Here is a 21,680-nt window from a genome sequence, read left to right as displayed (position 1 = left end):
CTTTTTTCGATTTTTTTCGACAATGATATCTCATGAACGCAACAACCGATTCTGACGCTTTTGGTGGCGATCGATGCAGGTTCTCAAGGTTAAGAGCTGATTAGTTTTTGAAGTCGATCGGTTCAGTCAATTCGGAGATATTTTCAAAAAATGAAAAAAAAAAACAATCTAAGTTTGGCGAAGACCTTTCGAATGACACCAACTGCGATCAAATCGGTCAAGCCGTTCAAAAGTTATAAGAGTTTTACACACACACACACACACACACACACACACACACACACACACACACTCGGGGCAGAAGAGATACTGCTACCGGGCGCGTCTCCCCGAGCGGATGGGAGAACGCTCGCTGTCCTTGGATGACACTGAGTCTCTTAGTTGACAAGGTACAGAGGGTAGGAGCTAAATAAAATACGCTCCCGTGGACAAAACTCCCCTTAATGGGTTGGTCACACTAACTGACCTAGCAAGAAGAAGATCGTTCTCTGTTGTAACCCACTGGGAGTGTCCGGAACCTATGTCGTAGTTTCCGACGACGCAGGCCACGGCTGATGTGAGCTTGCTCTGCCGAGGTGTAAGTTACAGCAGTAGATCAGGAGCCAGCCACCTCGGGCCTTGATCAGGGAGTACGCAGTGAGTGCTAGAGATCGGAATCTTCACCGCTCCGAGCGAGTCTAGTCCGTCCACGTTTTCAAAAATTATAAAAATAAATAATTTATTTGTCCCCGGCTCGAAATTTGCTCGCCGGAGTCCAGGGTCATAAACGGGGATTACATTATCAATAACAAAATATAACAAAACACTTTATTTTAAATAAATCAAAGAAAAAGGAAAACCTCTTTATTGGCCTGATCATGTTAATAAACGATATAAACAATATAAACAAATTAAACAATATAAACAATATATTAGAACACTCTTTTCACACATACTCGCGGTTCAAAATCGCGAACTAACTGTCAAGAGCTGGTTCCCCGCTTCCCCAGGAAACTAGCCGTCACCCCTGGGCCTAAACCTCTACCCCGAGAGCGAATGGAGAGTGTCCTCTTCGCCCCCACCTACACGGCTTATGATCACCTACCGTACCTCAGCTGAAGGCTTCGGCACGGGGAGAAGCACTTTCATCCGGTCGGATCATGATACTTATCTGGGCCTTGGTCAGACTCCAGGTAGAGTATCATCCTCTGGAATTACTTGGTGAAGAGTATTCGCCCGAGTAATTCTCCCGAGAAAGAACTGCTTGCTTTATCGAGCCAAATTTTGGCGTTTATCATTTTTCCCCCAACTCTCTTGTAACGAACCGGAAGGGTCGTTTTAGACACCTGTCCGGTGCCCTCGAACTAGCATTCAAAAATAATTATTTATTATTTTAATCGTAATTTCCTTCATTTTCTATCCATTCGTCTCGCCAAATTCTAAGTTTTTATTTTCGAAACTCAATTCTTTATTATTTTAATCGTAATTTCATTCATTCTCTATCCATTCGTTTCGTCAAATTCACAATTCTTTATTATTTTAATCGCAATTTCTTTCATTATATATCCATTCGTTGATTTTCCATACTAAATTGTCCTCGGGACTTATAAAATCTTCGCTTACCTAAATTATTTCTTACAAAATAATAATCGTCATTTCTTTCATTTTATATCCATTCATCGCTTTCCCATACTAAATCTTGTTCGGAACTTAGAATAATTTTCCCAGTCTTTTAATTTCTTTTACAATTAATTCGCTCGGCTTCGTAATAATTTCTCACACGCTTAATTTCTTAATTTTAATCATACCTTCAGTAACAATAATATAAAATTATTAACTAAATAAATACAATAATTAAATAATAATCGCCGCACTAATAACAATAATTGTTTCTATTAATTTTTAAGTAATTAACAAAAAATAAACTAAAATACTCAAATACAAAAAGTAAAATTTGGGTCATATCCGGGACTGGATAAGTGTCGACTAGGCCTCAGGGAACTGGGGTAGGAGTACTATCTCCGAGGGTACACCCGTTCCTAGTTATGACAACCCGCTCCACTCCGTACGATGCGCTGGTAAATCAAAAAAGTATGAGTAATTTACAGGAAACAAACAAGAGTGGAAACGGGCTACATGTCCAACAAGCAGCGATTGACGCAAGCGCTGAAATAGCGCTTTCGGAACCAGCTCTTGACAGTTAGTTCGTGATTTTGAACCGCGAGTATGTGTGAAAAGAGTATTCTAATATATTGTTTATATTGTTTAATTTGTTTATATTGTTTATATCGTTTATTAACATGATCAGGCCAATAAAGAGGTTTTCCTTTTTCTTTGATTTATTTAAAATAAAGTGTTTTGTTATATTTTGTTATTGATAATGTAATCCCCGTTTATGACCCTGGACTCCGGCGAGCAAATTTCGAGCCGGGGACAAATAAATTAGTTATAGATATTTTTATAATTTTTGAAAACGTGGACGTTACAACATGGTGTTGATGTTGCAACAACACAAGTATTTTATAGCTACAGTCAACAAATAGGGGTAATCAGATTCGAGCGATTTCCAAGTTGCAATCAGGTTAGGATTATTTTTCCAGTCTACTGTAGACCGATTAATAAACTGCATAAGTTCGATAGGCAGACCGCCTGCTTCATCACTGTCAGCGACTTGAATGTTGTGTTGCTCAGCGTCGTCTAAAAAATCCCACAGATCATTACTACCTGAAGATGGTTGATGATCTGTAAGATTATTTTCGCAGGTAACCACAAGAGTTTTCGATGACTTAATTTCTTTTTTCAAAATTTCACATATACAGACAAGATTTCAATACCATATTAAAATCATATATAAATGAAAATAAAAATTTTCTCAAATATTTGAATTGAACGAAATCCGATTGAATGCGAACGCACAGTTAGCGCTAAATTTAAAATATTTTCATAATCAAACATAAAATTACTTTGGGCCATTTTTTATTTAATATACACTAATAGAAGGATTTATTTGTATTAAATAATATTTGTTAGTAGTTAACAAATCATTTATTAGAGACCACTTTTTAATATTAAACAAATATTTCTCAGTATTTAAAATGATTTGTTTGTATTTAATAAATCTGATATTCATTTATTAAATATTAATAAATATTTTTAAATACTAAGAAATATTTGTTAAGGACTAACAAATGGCTTCTAATAAATGATTTGTTAAATATTAACAAATCTTTTTAACTAGAAACAAATCCTTCTATCAGTGTGTTGATGCTATAGTGTTATTACTCCGGCATTAAAATAAATTATAGACTCGATCACTAAGAATCGATTCTGATAACTGGGAATCGAGTCTAAATAATCGAGTTTTTTGACCACAGAATCGATTCTCGGGTAGAATCGGAATCGATTTTACCATCCCTAATATAAACACCTGAGTACCCAACCCTGAGAATCTGACAGCACATTCAAAGCTGTCATCTGGTCATGTGGAAAGCCCCCTTTCCAAAATGCAGTTGACAACAGCAATGCCGGCTTTGTAGCAGTATCAGTAGAGGGCATCCGCTTCTATAGCTGTTACGCACCACCTAGCCTCTCTACTGTCGAATTCACCGCATTTCTGGATCGACTTGCCCAGGACGCGAAGCATTACCACCCAGTGGCAATAGCCGGGGACTTCAACGCCTGGGCAGTAGACTGGGGCAGCAAGCATACAAACGCGCGAGGAAAGGAACTACTAGAAGCCTTTTCTACATTAGATGCAGTACTGCTCAACAGTGGTGATACACTAACCTACACCAAAGGAGACGCAAGTTCTATTGTAGATCTCACTTTCGTCAGTAACAGCCTCACCAGAGGTAATATCAACTGGAAGGTGATGGATATCTACACAGCCGGCGACCACAACGCGATTCTCTGGGAAATATCAAACGTCCCGAGCCCGAGAAGACCTAAAAAGCAACTTAACACCATTGGTTGGAAGGTAAAAACTCTTGACCCAAGTGCATTGTTAGTAGCTCTCAATAGTGACCAGATTATCGCGGGCTGCGCAGAAGAGAAGACCAAGGACCTGATGAAAAGAGTGACCCAGGCTTGTGACGCCAGTATGTCTCGTAGACGTGGCATGAACACAAGACATTCCGTTCACTAGTGGAACGACCACATCAGCGCCCTTCGTAAAGAGTGTCATCAGAAGAGAAGAATATCTCAGCGTGGCTACCGACGACCTAACTCTGCGGAGCTGGTCGCAGAGTACAAAAAAGCCCGTTGATCCCTGAACAAAGCCATCAAAGATAGCAAAAGAAAATGCTGGAAGGAGCTCATCAACGAGGTGGACAGAGATCTGTGGGGTAGGCCATATAAGGTGGTCATGACCCATCTTAAAAACCAGCTAATGCCATCACCCACGTGTCCTCAACTCCTACAGAAGATCGTAAACGCGTTGTTCCCCGAACAAAGCGAGTTTAACTACCTATTAGCGCAGAATGAAATGGATGACATTCCATCTGTCACGGAGGAAGAACTGATGGAGGCTTGTAATCGTGTAGGGAACAATAAAGCGCCGGGATTGGACGGGGTCCCCAATATTGCTTTAAAAACAACTATAAAAGCAGTGCTATCATTGTTCCTGGACGTCTACGACATATGCCTCAAGAAAGGGATTTTCCCTCGGAAGTGGAATCAGCAACGACTAGTACTACTTCCAAAAGGGAAAAAGCCACCAGAAGAACCGTCATCTTATCGACCACTTTGTATGTTAGACACGGCAGGTAAGATATTTGAGCATATAATCCACCAAAGAATAGAAGCAGTTGTCGATCCACTCCTGGCAGACAACCAGTATGGTTTTCGGAAAGGACGATCAACCCTGGACGCAATAAATCTGGTTGTTGCAACGGCCAAGGAGGCAATCGAAGGGATCAGATGGAAGGGTGGAGCGAAGAAGTACTGCCTGGTGGCCACTTTGGATATCAAAAATGCCTTCAACTCCGCCAACTGGGACTGCATTATGCAAGCCCTGGAAGAGAAAAACGTACCAGGATACCTACGTAGGATAGTGGCTAGCTACTTCACAGACAGAATCCTGAGATACGACACGAAGAATGGTCCAAAAGTGTATGATATTACCGGAGGTGTACCCCAGGGTTCCGTTCTGGGTCCACTTCTGTGGAATGTCATGTATGATGGCCTGCTGAGACTGACTATGGTTTTTATTTTGGTTTGTGTCTTTAATAACTAAAAAATAAATGTTTTTTTCTCCTCAAGAATCGAAAAATTCCTATTTATTACACTCTTAAATTCTACACTATTTTTTTTTAAGAATATGTCTGATTATCAATATAAAAACCCTTTGTAGTTCATGAACGTGATTGAAAGATATTCTGTATGGAGCGCCAATTACAACATTAGAATCCATTGGTTCCAATAAAAAATTTTTCTTTTTTTACTGACTCATGATAATTAATAATTAAAACTTCCTAAATTAAATTTTACTCAGTCTGTCTATAATTAATAAATCAAAATTTTTCGAAACACCAATTATCGCTATTTATGAAATTTATGGAAAATTTTTTATTTAAGTTTATCGTTCAACATTTTTTATCTTTTTTGTTAGAAATAAACATCCATGAGATTTGTAAAGAGCTTAAATTTGAAGTCAAACAACTTATCAACTGCTATATTAGTTTAATTTTTTTCTGTACTTTTTTTTTGGGATCACAATTAATATTTCTTTATGTATACCGAAATTGTTTTATCTTGAAACATTTTAGTTTGTTGCTCCTTAAAACTTGTACCATCGCAAAAGTAAATTTTTTTTTCTCTGTGATAACGTTAGTATCTTGCTTCAATAATTGTGTATTTAGGTGAAAGTAAATTAACTTGTCACCGGAATATTTAACCCTTTGCTCTACAATGCTTTTTTTGGCGGAAGCATAGATGTAAAATACAATGAGAGTTGCGATTTTTTATTAATTATAACTGAACAAGACCATGTAAAACAGTTAGATGTTGATGAAGTCATAACGTTTTAATCAACAATTGTTTTAAAATTAGACGTAGTTTATACAGTAGAATTAAATTCGTAAATTTGTTATGGAATTTTAAGATCTTTCGTACGGAATGCCACTTATAACATTAGAATCCATTAGGTTTCAATAAAAAATGTTTGTTTTGTTACTGGCGAATGATAATTAACAAAATTTAAAAAATATAATTAAATTTAGACTTCCTAAAACCTGTAGATATAAATTTTTTTATAGCAAGAATATCTATTTATTAGTTCGTTATTAACAATAATTAACTTTAATTATTTATTTTATTTGCGTTAGTGTCCCAATAAATTTGAATTCGTAAATTTTATTTTGAGAAAATAAGAACAGCTTACTTTTTGGCGCTGCTAATTTTATTGTTTTTTTTTTTTTGCATAAAATATTTTCAATAATTGTTTGTATGGAACCTTAACAGATTATGGAATCGTAAGATATTCTGTATGGAGTACCAACTACTATATTATAATCTATAAGCTTTTATTAAAAAATTTACACTTTGTTTTTGGTGTATGATAATTAACAAAGTTTTAAAAATATTACTATATTGAGAGGCTTTCCTATAAAAAATTCAAAGATACTTCCTAGAAGAATTATTATACATTTATGATTTATGATTAATCAATAATAATCTATTATCAACATCACGTTTTATTTTCGTAAATGACCTAGTAGTTTTAAATCCGTTACTCTACCATTCAAACATACCCTGGCTGCATCTTTGCGCTAAAGAATGTGATCCTAATTTTCTATAGGATTTTTTCAATAAACTGCTATTAGAAAACTGAAGTAGTTCTGGGATTGGAAAGTATTTTATTTGATGTATCGATTATAATATCAGAGTCCATTAGGTTTCATTATAAAATTATTATTCCGTAGCTAGCGTAATTAACAATGCTTTAATAAAATTATAATATTTAAAAAATTAACATGTATGCATGATTTCATGTAGGCAAAAACAATCAATTTTTATAGTCCGGTTCTATTTACGTATATATCTAAAATAATAATAATTTGTAATTTTTTACTATGAAAATGAAAAATTTTGACTTTTTTGCGTGATTAAAATTCATACTTTCTTTCTGCTAAAATGTTCCTAACAATTTAAGTGAAAACCCTTACTGATTACAGGATTAAAAGGTATTCTATTCTTTTGAAAATTCTGTATATGAATATTGATATAGCACGACTCACAATGCGTAACATCAGAGATTGTGCTCTACGTTTCAAAATTTTTTTGCCTTTGTCTCACAACTATTTTAATAATTATACTTTCGGGATTTTTCCAAATTAAAATAATTAAAACATTTTATAAATAATTCAATGGAGATTACTTCTGTCACCTCAAAATATTTAAAGTTAAAATAATTAAAAACAATCAAACAACTATTTATGAGAATTTTCTTTTTATCTGTTTTCCTATGCTTGTTTTTTACAAAGATATTAGCATTATGAGTCGTGCATTTTTGGATTTATTAAACTTTTCGTATAAATTCTTTTTCAATTGACATAAATTAGATTAATTTTTATATTATAGTTTTTATTGAACATTCGGTTTAGCCCAAATAGTAATCAAATTTGTTTAATGTAATTCTCATTGCTGGTTAAGTTATCTTTTTGAAAAATTTCTATAGATGAGAAAGAAAAAATAACTATAATGATTGAATACTTTTACAAAATATTAAGGAATAATTTCAGAAATCTTTTATTTTTATCGTTTAAAATTTTTTATTCCTTGCCAGAAATAAACTTGCACGAACTTTTAAAAAAAAAATCAGCTGTTGTATGTTTAATTTTTCTCTAAATTTTTTTTTTGGGATTGCAATAACATTTTTTTTCTTCTATCGTTTTTTGAGCGGAGAAAATTTATCTTCTGCCAAAATTTGTCTTTCTGCCAAAATGTAAATTATCAGATATCTATTGATTATTTTTTGTTTCTTTAAAAAAAACTCTAAAGAAGAAATAGTTTTTAATCAGTTTTTGTCCCTGTCTTGTTTTTCAGAAACTGAAGAAAAACTTCAACAGACTATAGATAGTCAGCGTACCAAATTTCCTCCAGTTTCGAAACTAGTTTCTGGCACTGAAGAAAGTGATGTGGATATGATAAAAAATAACCGTGAAAAAAAAAAACGTTTCTTATAGAGCTCTGAAGTCCTTTCAATAGTTATTTGCAGATAAAAATATATAGAATTATCTGTATTACTGTATGGAATGTTCTTGTAGAGGCCCACAGCTACACCTAGATGTATTCAAATATGTAACATTAAACCTGGAATAAAAATTTGGTATGGATAGTCTATTCGATCTCATATAGCTTTAAGGAAGTTCTAATTGTTATTTACAGATAAAAATACATTAAAATACTCTTATTTTTATATCGGATATTCCTATACAGGCCTATAGCTACATCTGAGTACATCCAGATACATAATATTGGACTTGAAATAAAAGTCCAATCTGAATAATCCATTTGATACCATTTAGTTATAAGACATTCTTAATTGTATTTTACAAATGAAAATACATAAAAGTGATTGTAATATAATACTGGATGTACAAATAATTTTCTATGAAAATTTAGTGTAACGGGAAAAATTTTAATCAACGGCAAAATTCGTCACACTTTAAGCTAGACAGATTTTAATTTTACTTATGAGACCTGCAATTACTTTAACTGAAACTTTCAATGCTCATTTCAAATTTTTTTCTTCGTGTCAATTAATATTCATTTTTGGAGAAAGCTACGGGAATGTTATAGTGATTGTACATTGAAAATTACAATGAATATTAGCTAGAATGATGACATGGATAAAAAGTACAGGCCAATCCGATAGAGTTTGGAATCTGTGCAAGTCAAAACAATACTCCAATTGAATTTCAAGTCTAGATCTCAAAATACAATTCTATTAAGTGCCTAGTGGAGCGGGCGAGTATATATACAGCTAGTATTCTATAAATGTCAGAAATAATAACATAGATTAAAATTTAAGGGCAAGCGTGAATTGACATAACTAAGAATGGCTGTTTATAATCATACCTGATTCATACTTTTTGGCCAAGCCCGATTATACATAGAATCGTATGAATAAGCATAGATTTTTGTATGATTGTGCATGATAATGTTTAATTTATACAAAAATTATAATTACACATGATAAAGTTGAATACATACAACTATTACTTTTATTAAAAAATCATTACCTTCATTGGATTTTTTTGTTCTTTCTAATTTATTAACCCAATATTCATAATAAAAAAAAAATTAGGAAAACGGTTGACCCTGAAGGCCATCCTTGCAACTTCCCGCTCATTTCGTACCTAAGCGCTTAAAATTGCATTTGTGATGTTTTTGAGCTCAAAAATACAGTTTATGTGTTATTTTGAGCTCTCCGAGCTCAAAGAGATAGCTTTCCTATGATTTTGAGCTCTTCGAATTCAAAAATCTTAACACAGTTCGATGAAACACGATTTTTTTTTTTAATTTTTAAACTGCTATAACTTTTGAATGAATTGACCTATTTGCACGCGATTAGTGGCAATCGATGTAGTTTTTTAAGTTCTATAAATAATTCTCAACAAAAAAATTGATCTGATGAAAAATTTCGGAGTTATTACAAAAAAACACTTTTTTAGATTTTTTTCGACAACGATATCTCACGAACGCATCAACCGATTCTGACGCTTTTGGTGGCGATCGATGCGGGTTTTCAAGGTTAAGAGCTGATTAGTTTTTTAAGTCGATCGGTTTAGCCAATTCAGAGATATTTTATTTTATTTATTTAGTTTTAATGCCAAGGCAGAAGCCAAATGGCAAACTTAATACAATTTAATTGTTTAATTTAGATATAAGTTCACGTATAATTCACAATAGCCAGTAATTTATCACAAATATTGTACAGAAATAATAAATACTTATTTAACACTTATCCAAATATTTACAAATTAAGTTAAAGTTTAAAATTGAATTTAATGTTTAAAGAAAAAAAAAAAAAAAAAGAGAAAGAAAAAAAAAAGAAATTTGAGACTGTAGAAGAATTTTGATTTCTATTTTATGTAAGTTTACTGATTTTCGAAGTCAAGATTTATGAAGAAATCAAAAGCTTTAGATTTAAAAGATTTTAGAGTTGTTATGTTGATGAGGTCTGGTGGTAGATCTCGCCAAAGTCGTATAGATGATATAAATGAGTGTTCATAGGTAGTGGTAGCGAAGTTTGGCATCTTGAAGGTAATATTGTTGTATTTTGCAGCTAATCTATCTGACCGTCTAATAGCTTCTTCTTCTAACAGCTTCTTCTTCAATAAACATGTTTCTTAAGAACTTCGGTTCACCTGAACTTAGTAATTTATAAAGGAAACAGGCTAGATAGTAAATTATTTTGAGTTTGACACTAAGCCAGTTTAAAGAGCGTCTGTGAGGTTTTATATGCTCATCACGTTTCAAGTTGAAGATAAATCTGATTGCATTATTTACCATCCGTTGCAGTTTATAATCTAGTCTCTTTGATGAATCAAGCAATACAAGAGCACAATAATCAATGATGGGTAAGATGGTACTAGTCACTAGAAGCTTTCGAGTGGTAGTTGGAAGAATATTTTTCTTGTACTTCAAACTATTCAATGATGCATAAACTTTTCGAGCAACATGTGCAACATGTACATCCCAAGAGAGGTTGTTTGACAAATGAATGCCTAGAAGTTTGGTTGATGTTACATATGGGATAATATTTCCATCAATGATGAGTTGGGGTAGATCACAATTTTCTAATAATTTTAATTTTCTGTTGCTACCTAGTATCATAACTTTAGTCTTTTTAAAACTTATTTCGACATTATTTTCTTTCGCCCAATCTGCAACAGCTTGTGCATCTGATTCTAGCTTATATGTTGCTTCTTTTAGTTGAAAAAGTTTGAAATGAAGGTATGCATACTTGTCGTCAGCAAAAAGACCATGCTTCGAGAACCTGAGCCGCTTTGACGCTCCATTTATAACAATCAGGAAGAGGATAGGACTTAGAATAGATCCTTGTGGAACAACCGAAGTAGTGCTGATGAAATTTGAAAGATTGCAATCAGATTCCAAGACAGCTTGAGATCTAAATGTGAGATAAGATTGAAACCAAAAAATGACTTCTATCGAAAAACTCATCTCATACATCGTAGTAAATAGGACTTTTGGATCCACATAATCAAAAGCCTTTGAGAAGTCAAATAATAGAAGATATGTTAGAACATCTCTATCTATGGCTTTCCGAATTTCATCAGTTAATAGTAATAATGCTGCTTGAGTGCTCTGGTGTTTCTTGAAACCTGACTGATGATCATCTAGTAAATTGTTTGTTTCAAGATAATTTACCAATTGGTTGGCAACAATGCGTTCAAAGACTTTAGCAAGATGAGAAAGGTTTGCTATCGGTCGTGTATCTGACATAGACTTTGGTGGATTTATCTTATTTAGTGGAACGATGAACACCGATTTCCAAACATCCGGAAATATATTTGAGTCCAGTGAACAATTAAAATAGTCGTGAGGATGATGGATATTTGTGGTAAGTGATCTTTTAACCACTTTAAATTAAGACCATCTGGACTTTGTCCTTTGGATTTCTGCAATGTCAATTGGAGGCTTTTGGTTGTAACGGGTAAAATTGGTGATAATAGGGATTTTAGTCCCTTTTATTATCTAAATTAACTAAATTAACCCGAAGAATATATGGCGAGGCTTTCGCCTACCTCCGAAGAGGCCGTTTCCTGGGCTCAAAAGAGCTATACACGCAACTAAATTAACCCGAAGAATATATGGTGAGGCTTTCGCCTACCTCCGAAGAGGCCGTTTCCTGGGCTCAAAAGAGCTATAAACGCACGTATAATTGTCCTACCCACAGATAGGAAATACCCAGCCAAGTTTGCCGGCAAGGAAAACACCTGTCCTCAAGCATTTACGCTATCATAGGACAGATGTGAATTGAGTTGATTTTAATGTCAATCTGTTCTCGTACTTAGTAAACTGTATCAACCCATTCAACGACTGCGTTGGCCTGATCGGTAATATAATAACAACCCGACCAGTTACCAGCGGGGCCCATGCGGGGAGGTGCAGCCGTAAGACCTGTTTGAGCCGTAACACCTATCCCCCTTACAAGAGTCTCGTTCGTTCGTTCTTCTGTCCATCCTAGTCCCCGAATCTTTGAGCTTACTTGCGTTGCCAAATTATTTTGACAACGTCACGAGGCCTTGCTCAGAACTAAATTAACCCGAGTCCAGTTTCGCTTGATCCAAAAAAATCCTAAAATAGACCGTACTAGACAGTATCAATAAATCCCCGGCTCGAATTTAGAGCTCGCCGATGTCCAGGGTCAAAAAGGGGATTGTCCAATCAAACCATAACAAACGTAATAGAAGAAACAATAGAAATCTTTTATTTAGTAACAATAATTACACATCGTGATGAAAGGAAAACCTTCTATCACCTTTACAAAATAGTAGACACACTCATTCGTCCAAATCCGAGCTTCCCGGTATTTTCCCGGTTTACCGACTGATGGTAAAACAGGAACCTGTTTGTCTACTTTTTTGTGCGATCGTTTTCTGTTTTACCGACCGTCCGGGGTTTTCCAAAAAATCGCGTTCTCCAGTTCGCGGCGCTAGTGGGTTAATTTTCTACTCGGGATTCCCCCGGAGAAACGAGAGGATAGTCTCCAACTCCCTTCTCCCGCGGTGCTGCCACCCAGGTCCCCGAAGTCGAGGTATCTAGCCAACTTCCTCGACCTCCTAATCGCCGTCCCCAAGGATCGAGAGGATAGCCTCCAGCTCGATCCCTCCTACTCGACTATGATCACCTGCCGCACCCTGACAGAAGGTCGGAGTACGGGGAGTCCGTAATACCCTGAAGAGAAGAGCTCCACTTACCTTGGTACAGTCGTACTCTGGGTAACTTGAGTTCCTTAGCGTTTTTCCCTTCTGGATAGCCTCCACAGGGAAAATCGTCTCAGTGGTACTGGATGTCTTTTTCCGCGACAAATTTGGGACTTTATCATTTTTCCAAAAAGTCACTTGCAACGAAACGGAAGGATCGTTTTAAACACCTATCGCCAGGTTTGGAAGCTCGAAAAACGTCAATTAATTCTAAGTTTTTAATTTCGAAATTTCATTTTCAATAATTAATTTTGCACAAAATTATTTCCCTCACTAATTTTTGCCCGGGACTTAGAATAATTTTGGCGTTTTTACGGCCATCCTACGGCGCAATAAAATAATTTACACGGCGTTCTCCAGGCCAATTCTTACGATTTTGGATTCTCCAAAATTCGAGCCTATCCTGGCGGACATTTAGCGCATACCAAAATTTAACATAAATAATACATACTTAACAATAATTGTAATAAACAATCCTCGTTATGCCCAAAAAAACGATATGCGCGGGGCAAAATAATTTTCCTTCGTCGGATTTTATCGGCAAAATTCCAAATTTCATATAGGTTCATACATATACATGGTCTTTAGTTAACCATTAAAAAAAACAATAACAAAAGATATAAATAAACAATAAATTTCGGCTCTTTAATGCCCTCCTGCGCCGGCTCAGCCGGCATAACATACCCAAGTCGCCGGGTGCGTCACACGAATAACAAAAATAATAAAACACACCTTAAATAAAGTTAACTAAATAAACAAATTAAATAAACATATAATACAAAAATGAATCTTGAGACAGTGTTGGGTTCCTGGGGTCGCCATGACGATATCTATGTTGCATGGTCATATCAACTATATCTACTTCCGACCAATTAAAAATACAATTTACTTTTCTCAAAGCATGTAAAGGTAGATCATGAATAAATTCTTGTGAGGAAGAAGGATGTTTTCTAAGGATATTTGCATAGTAATTGTTTAAATCATCAGCAGTGAAATAATCCAGCGGTGACATTTTCTTAGTTTTTGTGATTCTCATTCGTTTTAGACAAGCCCAAATATTAGATTGATGCATTTTATTTTCTACTATATTTTTAAAGTAGTTGTCTCTGGCAATATTTAGCTTAATTTTTAAACTCTTTCTAGTATTTTTATCGATCACAAGTAGATTTAGATCTCCAGTACGACGCGCACGCTTGTAAAGAGCATCACGCTCGCGAAATTCTTTTTTAAGATTTTTCGTTAACCATGGGCTATGAGGACGATTTAGCGTTTTTTCCTTGAATGGTGCAGCGTCATCCAGACAGTTTGTGACTGAATCCAAGAAGTAAAGCACAAGCTCATTTGGGTCTAAGTCCTCACAGTTAAGATCAGTTAAATTTAGTTTCTGATGTAGATTTTGTGTTAATGCCATACGATCATAAGTTCTGAAGTCACGAAATCTAACACTCTTTGTATACTTTACCGGTGGTTCCAATTTGTATTCACAAAAGAGATAGTCATGACTACCAATGAAAGGCGTCGGCGACTTTGAATAATTGCCCAGTTTATCTTGACTGTCAATAATGATTACATCCAACCAGGAGTCCACTTCGTTTGTGTGATAGGTGGGACCATAAGGTATACAAAAAAGGGCAGTTTCCAGAATGAATGACTTCAGATGATTGATCAGATTTGAGGAGATTGCAATTTAGGTCACCCATTATCGCTATGTTTTTATAAAGAGGGTAGTATTTACTAAATTTGACAAAGAAATCATCAAGATTTTCACCTTGGGCCCTTCTATAGATCGATGATAGAAGAATGTGAGATCTACATGGTAAAGTAACATCTATTATTATATACTCTGGGTGATTTAAGTCTCTAACCTCGGAGGTATAGAGTATTTTAGACCTTAAAGAATTATGGATAAAATAAGCCACTCCACCACCTCTTGTGTAACGACCATTGCAATTTAATAGTCCTCTATATCGTCGTATGGTAGTGTAATCTTTAAGAGAGATGAATACATCTGGATTTAGCCAGGTTTTAACAACAGAGATAATGTGTGGCTTTAACTCGTTTACTAGAAGCTCAAGTTCAGCAATATGGGCTAGGTAACTTTATTGTAAGTTTATTTAAGTCAACTTCCGTAAGAATTGGTATCTTCGAAGAGTCATCGTCTTTCTTGATATAGATGGTAACTTCAAACACCCAGACAAATTTGAATTTTAGCTCTTTAGCTTTAGCCTTGACTTTGTTTAGAAGATTGTAGGTATCTGAATGGAGAAACTCATTTATAAATACTTGTCCACTTGAAGAGATTTCTGAGCTGATCGTGAAAATATCTTCTGCCAGAAGTTTTCTAGCACGACGCTTCACATCTATGATATAGTCACATACTTGTGAGGATTTTAAACTTAAGATAAAAGAATGCAATGATTGCTTAGTTTCTGATCTGTTTGAATTTTTCTTGTTTTTGAATTCCCGAATACTTAAAACATCATTTGTGAGATTTCCGACTTCAAGTTTAGTGAAGATTTGATTAATTATTTGACTTGATGTTAATTCATTTTTGACTTGATCTGGTACTCCGGATATCAACAACTGAGATGATTTATGAGTATCAATAATTTGATTGTTTTTTTCTATCAACGACTCCATTTTGGATTTCAATATTATAATATTATAACTTCGTTTGCTATTTTTTTTATTTCTTCTGTAGCTTCTGCGTGAGATTTGGTAATTTCAACTAATGTTCTGTTTACGGCACTTAAATCTTCCGATAATTTTCTGATTTTGTTTATGTTCTTTACAATATTTCTGGACAGGTCTTTGATGTCTTGGTTGGGTTTATTTAAATTTTCTAAGACAATTTGTATATTTTGACTGTTTTTGAATGACATGTCCAATATTAAATTCAATTTTTCATCCATATTTAGACTTGACCAGTCTGGTTTCTCTGAAGATGTTTCAGTCATTTACGGAGAGTTTGCAGCAGCTGGTGACAAAAAAACAGAGTCCTCAACTGAGACTGGTGGTGTACCTGGTGACACATTCAATGATTTACAGCTAGATTGAGATGACTGTTTACGTTTTAGACTTGTAAGACTTGAAGGTCTTAGTATGCTGGAACGAGCAATCGGGTCGTGGGTTGTAGATTGTGAATCACTCGGCGATAGTGGTGTGTGGGACGATTTTACACAACAGTCATTTGGTGGTTTTATTTTTAACACCTCTTTATGACAGCTAGGATGATAAGAACGTTTGCAGATTTTGCAAGTAATCGATTTAATCACAGCTCTCTTACATCTAGCACAAATCATAGCCAAAAATAGGAATTTAGAACCTAAATAAACAAACCAAGGTATAGATGCATGAATAAGGTTTGTGATGACATCTATGGAATGACAGCAGTACTTTGCTAACTGTGAAGGTGTAGTAGCCAGTACGTGGTAGTACAACGGTAGCAATGACTACAGACTAATATCACTGACCCACGAGAAAAACACCTAAGTTCACGTCACATTAGAAAACCATAACCCCAAAGCCAATGCGTGATATTTAAAAAAATTTATTAACCAGCCTGTCGTAGGACAATCTTGATGAATTTTAGCAATCTCGGAAGATTGCAAAAAGACACATGCAATAATATCTGCAACAAAAAAGCCCGAGGGCAAATGAGGCAGAAAAATGAACCAATAAGTCGTACGATAAAAAAGGCGTGTTTGTAGTACTTACGTGACTATAGACTATTTAAAAAAAATGAAAAAAAAAAAAACAACTTTTTTTTTCACTTTTTTTGCGATTTCTCGAAATCAACTGGTCCGAATCGGTTCCAACTTACAGGTATATAAAATAGGCGCGCAGTAGCCCTATCGGATCCGGCCCTTGCTTACCAAAGCATTGGACCGGGTTCGAGTCCGGCGTACACCAATGAATATTTTCAATATTTAAGTGTATTATTCTGCTCAGCCCAAAAAATAAAACGAGTTCCAATCTCAAAAGTTTACCCCCTACCGTAGTCGCTCATGACCTTAGTAGTTTATGCGACTTTAAACAAATAAAAAAAAAAAAAACTTACAGGAAATCTAAGTTTGGCGAAGACCTTTCGAATGACACCAACTGTGATCAAATCGGTCAAGCCGTTCAAAAGTTATAAGAGGTTTACACACACACACACACACACGCGCGCGCGCGCGCGCGCGTGCGCACACACATACACATACAGACGTACGGACATCATCGAAAAAATAGTCAGAAAAGCTTCTTAGGGCTTCAAAACGTCGAGATCTGTTAAAACCTCGATTTTTGCAAAACGGGGTGAAAACAAAAACTCCCCGATTTTTCGAAAATCTTCGATTTTCTTAGTGGAAGTTAAAAATTAGCAACATGGTTGACCCTGAAGGCCATCCCTGCAACTACCCGCTAATTCCATACCTAAGCGCTTAAAATTGCACTTATGACTTTTTTGAGCTCTTCGAGCTCAAAAATACAATTTTTGTGTTATTTTGAGCTCTCCGAGCTCAAAGAAATGGCTTTTTTATGCTATTGAACTCTTCAAGCTCAAAAGTTTGATAGAAGTTTCATAGAATACTATTTTTTGAATTTTCAAACCGAAATAACTTTTGAATGAATCAACCGATTTTAACGCGGTTGACGGTATTCGACGCAGTTTTTTAAGCCTCATGAAGAATCTTTAAGTTTAAATTGATCGAACTAGGAATTTCGGAGTAATTCCGAAAAAAACCCTTTTTCTGGTTTTCTTTCGTTCACGATATCTCTCGAACAAATCAACTGATTTTAACCGGATTAGCGGCGATCGACGTGATTTTTCAAGGTTACGAGCTGATTAGTTTTTGGAGTTGATCGTTCAAGCCGTTTAAAAGTTATTCAAAAAAAAAACACATTTAAAAAAATTATTTTTCTTAGTTTTTTTGAGATTTCTCGGAATCTACCGGTCCAAATCGGTTCAAAATAATAGGAAATCTGTAAATCTAAGTTTAAAGGAACTCTTTGAAACGCTGTTTCGTAGGTTCCGATCTTTTTGAGATTCTAGGAACCTTCCCCGAATGTTTCCGCAATGATGTCCGTATGTCTGTATGTATGTGTGTGTGGCCGTATGTAAACTGCTTATAACTTTTGAACGGCTTGACCGATTGAAACCAAGCTAGTGGCGTTTTAAAGACTTCCATCAAACTTAGATTTCCTGTGATTTTGAACCGGTTTAGGCAGGTAGATTCCGAGAAACCAAAAAAAAACTAAAAAAAATTTTTTTTCAAATGCAGTTTTTTTGGAATTACTTTTAAACGGCTTTACTGATCAATTTTAAAAACTGATCAGCTCTTAACATCAGCAAGAAACCACGTCGATCGCCGTCGGTCCGATCAAAAACGGTTGATTCTTTCGTGAGTTATCGTTGTCGAAAGAAAACCGAAAAAAGTGTATTCTCGGAATTACTTCGATTCCTAGTTTTATCAATTCAAACTTAAAGATTCTTCATGACGTTTCAAAAACTGCGTCGAATGCCACCAATTGCGTGAAAATCGGTTCATTCATTAAAAAGTTATTGCGGTTTGAAAATTAAAAAATTAGTGTTATATCAAACTGCTATCAGACTTTTGAGCTCGGAGATAGGAAAAGTATATTTTTGAGCTCGAAGAGCTTAAAAACGTAATAAGTGAAATTTTGAGCGTTTAATTATGGAATTAGCGGGAAGTTGCAGTGATGGCCTTTAGGGTCAATCGTTTTCCAAATTTTTTCATTTATCGAACGAATGAGCATTATGAGTCGTGTACATTTGGATTTGCCAAACCTTTCAAACTGTAATTTGGTCCAAAAAATACTTTAGTTATTTTTATTAATGTACACATATAAAATATTGTTTTTGTATTAATAACCTTTATTAAGACATAGCATTCATTAATGTGTGAGCAATTTTTGTGAGTTTAGTCATGTTAGAACGGTTTTTTGATGTAGTTAAATTTTTTGAGTTTTGTGCGTAAAAATAATGCAAACTATATCAAAATCGGTTGAATCATACGTTAAACTAGTCGCTATTAATATTTCTAAATTTAAAAAAAAAAAAATTAAAGGGGTCCCATAAGGAGATAATTCAATTTTTCTGCCCAAAACGGCCGAAAAGACCCTAAAAATAATTTTATTTCGATTCTTTATTCTTCTAAAAAGTAGATAACGAAAAAAATTACCTCTGATAAAGTTAGAGTACCGTAATTATTGTATAAGTTACGAGTAATTTAGAAATATTTCTTCAAAACGGACTACTTCAATACGTGTTGAGATAGAGAGCTACACTGATAAAAAAATTGACTTGACTCAAGAGCCAAACTTTTGAACCAAGAATACCATTTTGAAGAAAATGATATTCTTGAGTCAAGAGAATAAATTCTTGAGCTAAGAAATTATTCTTGGTCTAAGAAAATTTTCTTGAGTCAAGAATTTATTCTCTTGACTCAAGAAAATATTTTTCTTCAAAATGAAATTCTTGGTTCAAGAGTTTGGTTCTTGAGTTGAGTCAATTTTTTTATCGGTGTATAAATTTACATTGATTCTTCTTTTTTTTAGATGATCATCGAAGTCAAGTTTAAAAAGTTTAAATATGAGCAAAACCGATCTGTTAGTTTAGGAATGGCAGCAATTTAAAATGTTCAAAAATTAAAAATTCCATACTTTTTTTTTTTTTTAAATAACTTTTGAACACAATAGCTTTCTCAAAAACTAAATTGAATTTTCTTAAACTGCAGAGGAGAGATTATAAAATAATTTTTAATTTCCATATCTCCACGAGTTTCTAGGGTGAAAATAAAATAGTTTTTAGGAACTGTAAGAAATCTATTTCCATTTTGGCTGTTAAATGGCTTTTTTCCATGACTGTATGTAATCGTGCATGATTCGGACAAAGTTATGCCTGATTATTCATCATTCAAATTCATGCTATCAATGAAGTGATTAAAGCTTGTGCTGTACCCTGTTAAAAAACTCCAATAAGATCCTATCAAAAGCGACAAAAGCCACTTAGAAACAAATAAAATTTATGGGTTTCTAAGTGGCTTTTGTCGGTTTTGATGGGATCCTATTGGAAATTTTAAACATGGTATATTTCAAGGGTTCTGAACTTGAGCCTCGACAACGAATAATTTCAAGTCATATCCAGTTCAAAAAACAAAATTACAATTAATAAGTAATATAATAAGATATGAAAATCGAGAAGAGATCTAGATAAAATGCAGACCTAGATTCATTAATTATATGATATACAAATTGGAAATAAATGCAGTATACAAATATTAGAGAATCGTTATCTAGCAGAAACATAATGTTTTTATCTTAAGATTTTAACAAAAAAAAAATAAGTAAAAATAAGACAGTTTTAATTTCCGACGAATTTTATAATATGTTGAACGTTTTGATTTAGTACTCATAAAGTAACTAATTTTTAGTTGATTCCTCATCTAATACTTTGTACAGCTTTTGTCTTGCTTATTTTCCAACTCGATAAGCCTATTATACGTGTAAAAGTGTTCACCATATAAAAAACGAGGGTGAACATATATATGAAACTCGCTACATGTCGTTAAAACACTCACTTCTATCCCAGGCTGTAGTGGCTGATAAGAAAACGTGACCGTGACGTCAATAAACACAGGTATATGAGCGACGGTGAGACTAAGTCCACGTCACTTGTTCTTAAACTCTGCTCTATACATTTGTCTTAATTATAAAGGTTCACTAAATTGTATTAATTTGATATATTTTCATGGTCCCGGCAAATTCAACATATAAAATTGTAAAAAGTTTTTTCATAAAAAAAAAAAAAAAATTTATTTTTAATCAACAAAGTTGAAAAGGTAAGTTAAAGAATTATTATAGAAGTTTAAAATTTAGAAGTATTGCACACTTTAAGCGCAAAGTATTACTTATGTTCGACTCTCACTCAAATTTTTTTTATCTATGCAGTCCATTTTTATTTCTTTAATCTCTCATTGTCTAAAATTGTGAATATTTTTTTAATAAAAATAAAATCTTTTTCACGCAGATGATAGTTGAAACAATAATTAAAAAGAATAAATAATAATAGGAACAATGACAGAAAATCATATATTTACACGTGATGTTAGAAATAATTTCTATTCAGCTGAATTTTCTGAGGTCAAACATTTAAAGAGTAAATTATAAGAATACTATTACTAAAATCAGTACATTGCTCTTCTTTGAATAGTTATCCCGAAGAAACTTATGTAATATTTATACTATCAGATAACTTAAATAAATGATGATGTTAACTTTTGTGATTCATTGTATTATGTTTTTTCCAGTATATCCTAAACTATTCTGAATTAATAATAAAGTATTAATTAAAAGAATATAAAGAATGAAAAAAATTAAATTTCTTCATATTACAGTCTTGAATAAGACATTACTTATAAGTTTTATAATTTTATCTTTTGATATCATTAAAAATGATATCTTGACATTTCCTTTTTTAACAAACATATGGTAGATTTTCGGAGTTATGTCTATTTCACTCTTATTATCACATTCCTTATCATATCTCGTCTGCTTGATTATAGATAATGATATATATTTTCTTTCTTTATGATAAAGATATAAAAAAAAGTTAAGAAACAATAGTGATTCGTTTTGTTATAATCATAATTCATTGTAATTTTGTAATTCTACTTTATTTATGTCCTTAAATGTTATAAATTTAACTGTGAGAATTTATATTTTAATTAAATCTAATTTAAATTT

General features: G+C 33.8%; 1 long non-coding RNA gene across 1 annotated transcript; it reads right to left on the bottom strand.

The window, feature by feature from the left end:
• Positions 1–477: 477 nt before the first annotated feature.
• On the bottom strand, positions 478–20,916 carry LOC123263812. Its single transcript, XR_006509236.1, has 3 exons — positions 20,516–20,916; positions 13,943–13,947; positions 478–488 (listed from the first exon to the last, which is right to left on the bottom strand). It is a non-coding gene; the product is annotated as an uncharacterized LOC123263812 (long non-coding RNA).
• Between the last annotated feature and the right edge of the window lie 764 nt (positions 20,917–21,680).

The sequence above is a fragment of the Cotesia glomerata genome, linkage group LG4 (assembly GCF_020080835.1).
Source record: "Cotesia glomerata isolate CgM1 linkage group LG4, MPM_Cglom_v2.3, whole genome shotgun sequence".
Taxonomy (NCBI): Eukaryota; Metazoa; Arthropoda; class Insecta; order Hymenoptera; family Braconidae; genus Cotesia; species Cotesia glomerata.
This window is presented reverse-complemented; position numbering and strand designations above follow the sequence as displayed.